This window comes from Bos indicus, chromosome 3, assembly GCF_029378745.1.
Source record: "Bos indicus isolate NIAB-ARS_2022 breed Sahiwal x Tharparkar chromosome 3, NIAB-ARS_B.indTharparkar_mat_pri_1.0, whole genome shotgun sequence".
NCBI classification, from domain to species: Eukaryota; Metazoa; Chordata; class Mammalia; order Artiodactyla; family Bovidae; genus Bos; species Bos indicus.
Genome location: NC_091762.1, coordinates 87,380,357 through 87,383,946, shown reverse-complemented (window position 1 = coordinate 87,383,946; position 3,590 = coordinate 87,380,357). Strand labels below are relative to the sequence as shown.

Genomic DNA, 3,590 nt, shown 5'->3' with positions numbered 1-3,590 from the left:
AGATCAATGGTTTACAGAAGGAAGCAGCTGAAGCCAGTACTTCCAAAAAGCTTGCCATCAGGGGTTTTGATTCAGTGGATCTGAGATGGTGTGAGCTTCTTAGGTGATTCTGAGATGACTAGGTCAGTATCTGAACTCGGCAAGAACGGGTCCGTTCCTGCTCTAATTTTTTTTCCTTTTTTCCCGTCTCATTCAGCTTGTGCTTGACACGCTTGAGTGATGGGAGCTCACCGCCTCAAGAAGCAGGCTGCCCAACCCATTTTGAGAACACCACCAAATAGCAAAGACACCAATACGGTGACCATATATGGAGCATTTCTTTTGGCTCAGAAGCACTGGATAGATGTAACTGATTTCAGAGGCTAAGCATTATTTATCCCCATTTTACAGTGAAAGAGACTGAAACTCGAAACTCCGGAGGTTTAGTGGTGTACTCAGTGTCTCAGAGGTGGTGAGGGGCGGGGCCGGATTCCAGCCACCCCGGGGGCGGGGGCGGGCCCACGTGCTTCCCCGGGCCAGAGAGCAGGTCCCCGGGCGGGGGCAGGGGTGGCTCCCGGGAGGCGGGGAGGGAGGCGGGGAGGGAGCCGGGACGCCACGTCGCCTGCCCTGCCCCGGCTGCACACTCCGCTCCGCCCAGCCCTCCCGGGCCTCCCCATAGAAGGTAAACTCGGGCAGGATCCCACTGGGGCTGGCGGGGCCTGGCGTCCTGCTGGTTTCAGTTTCTGAAGAGCCAGTCCCTAAGCAAACACGGACTGGGAGGAGGGTTCTGGAAACTTTCCCATCAGATAAGCAGATTAACTCCCTGCTGCCTGGGAGCCACCCACGTGGGAACGAGCTGGGTTACCAGCGTGCGGCTTCCCTGGCAGGTGACAGTCCCTGCGGGCTGCCCAGAGCCACCTGAAGGCGGCTCAAGGTTCCAGTCCAGTCCGGTTCTCGCCAGGACTGCCAGGCGGGCCGACGAGGCTCAGGGGCCGCCCCAGCCCCACCCTCCAAATATGGACCGATCTTCCTGCTACAGCTTGCTTCTTCCCTCACTCTCTAGGGCGTTCGTGTTCGACTCATTAGTAAAAACGCTTAGAATGTTTGTTTTCTTTCTGAGAAAGAGGCCGAGGGATACTGCCAAGACCAACATGAACTCCCAACCCGGGGCATTGTCTGTCGGACATTTTTCTGGACAGACAGACGTGGGTCTGGGTACCAGTTCTGCCACTTTCTAGCTAGGTGACCTTTGTGTAGATTCCTTCATCTCTCTGAGCTTTGCTGTCCTCATCTGTAAAATGGGGATAATGATACCCATCTCTAAAATATGTTCTGAGAAGTAGATTAGATAAATAGAGATTATACATATTAAGTATTTAGTGCCCTCAATGTCAATTAACATTGTTATTAATTATATTGTTATTACGAATGACTAATAATGACACTCAGGATTATTACTAATGCTACTATAAGTAAAAAAAAAAGCCCAATTAAAATTTTTTACTGAGGGAAATATCAACAGTTTTATGAGAGGTAAATAAAGAAGAGTAACACTGGGTAAGAAAGTATATGCACGTGGCCTCATTTAATATTCAAGCAGCTTCACAAGGCAGGCCTTATTATCCCCATTATACAGATGGGGAAGTTGAGGCTCCTGGAAGTTGCCTCCAACACACACTGAGTTAGTACCTGGTGTCCTGACCTCCTTTCTTCAAAGTGTCTCTTAAGCTCCAGCTACTCCACACCTGCCAGCCTCAGCAGAGATGCCTGTATCTATTAGGGAATGCCTTTTCTTCCCCTAGGCTCACCGAATTACAGGAAAATGGGAGAGCTCTAGAAAGTGGATAAAGGTTACCTCCTCCAGGCAGTTTCCTTATTCTCTGCCTCCTCCCCTTGTAGAACAAACCCTCCCTCTTTGTTCTTCCGGTGCCTGGAGCGTGTGACTGCACACCCTTGTAGGCTGTGTCTCTCCTCCAGGGAGTGTGCTTCTCTGATGCAGACCCTGTACACTTTTTCACCATGGGAGGGTAAGTATGGTGTTGTAATTAAGTACATGCTTAGAAGCCCAACTGCCCTGGCTCAAATCTTGGCTTTACTACTTGCTGGCTGTGAGGATTGAATAAGTAATATAAGTTCTCTTTGCCTCACTTCCGGGATCCTATAAAAATGGAAATTAACAAGAAGATTGGCCTCATGGCCTTGCTGTAGGAGTGAATGAACATGTAGATCTAGATACACTATTGTGAATCTCTTGAGTGATAGATGTCCAGCGAATGATGACAGGAATGCTGAGGATCTGAACTTTGCTTGTTAACAGAAAGTGAAGCATAAGAAGAATGTCACTGAGCATGCAGGGTCAAGGGATAAGACCTGGTTCCAAATATGTCTCTAACTTCCTGTGTGGACTTAGGCCTGTCTCTTCATATCTCTTGAGAGTCCCTAGGACTGCAAGGAGATCCAACCAGTCAATCCTAAAGGAAATCAGTCCTGAATATTCATTGGAAGAACTGATGCTGAAGCTGAAACTCCAATACTTTGGCCACCTGATGCAAAGAACTGACTCATTGGAAAAGACCCTGATGCTGGAAAAGATTGAAGGCAGGAGGAGAAGGGCACGACAGAGGATGAGATGGTTGGATGGCATCACCGATTCGATGGACATGAGTTTGAGCAAGCTCTGGGAGTTGGTGATGGACAGGGAAGCCTGGGGTGCTGCAGTCCACGGGGTCACAAAGAGTTGAACACGACTGAGCGACTGAACTGAACTGAACTTCCTCTCTCTCAATTTATTTCTCTTGCTGAAAGAGAAGTTTGACTCCTGCAGCTGGATAGTTTTGAAGAGTAATATTCAGTAGTATATTGATGATCAGTTCTTTTCCTGTAGGACTTTTCCTTGAGTAATAATGTTCCAAGTTAAGAGGTTATACCCAGAAATAAATGCCTGGCTCACCAATGGAAGGACAAACCTCAAGCACTGGTAGGTGATTGTGGCCAGCTTTTACTGAGTCATGCTGGGCATTGTGCAACGTGCCATCATTATCCTGTTTATTTTTCTCCAGAACCCTGTAAAGAGGTATCACTGTCATCCTTATGTTACGGCTGAGAAAACAGACTCAGAGGTTAGAAGTAGTTGGACAGGCAGTAGAGTCCTTATTTGTTAGACTCCAATTCCCTACTGCCTACGAGAATCCTCCCTGGAGCCAACCTGTTCAAATATCTCTGAGGGAAAGGAACCTATTATCTTTCCAACCAGTCCATTACTAGGTATCCTGAATAGCTGAAAAAGGTAAAGCTGTCATTTTTATATTCGCTTCATGAGTGGACTTAAGGCAGACACGATTTGGGTAGAGGGTTAGTGAAGTCAAGTGAAGTGTAAGTCGCTCAGTTGTGTCCAACTCTTTGTGAGTCCAAGGACTCTAGACCACCAGGCTCCTCTGTCCGTGGGATTTCCCAGGCAAGGATACTGGAGTGGCTTGCTATTTCCTTCTCCAGGGGCCTTCCCAACCCATGACTTGAACCCGGGTCTTCTGAGTTGCAGGCAGATTCTTTACCATCTTAGCCATCAGGGAAGCCCCAGAGGGTTAAGGAAAGGGAAATTATAAATCCTGTGC

At 48.1% G+C, this 3,590-nt stretch overlaps 1 long non-coding RNA gene across 1 annotated transcript; it reads left to right on the top strand.

The window, feature by feature from the left end:
• The first annotated feature begins 591 nt into the window (after positions 1 to 591).
• On the top strand, positions 592 to 2,749 carry LOC139182228 (uncharacterized). The gene is made up of 2 exons (XR_011565870.1): positions 592 to 2,006; positions 2,414 to 2,749. It is a non-coding gene; the product is annotated as an uncharacterized lncRNA (long non-coding RNA).
• Positions 2,750 to 3,590: the final 841 nt, after the last annotated feature.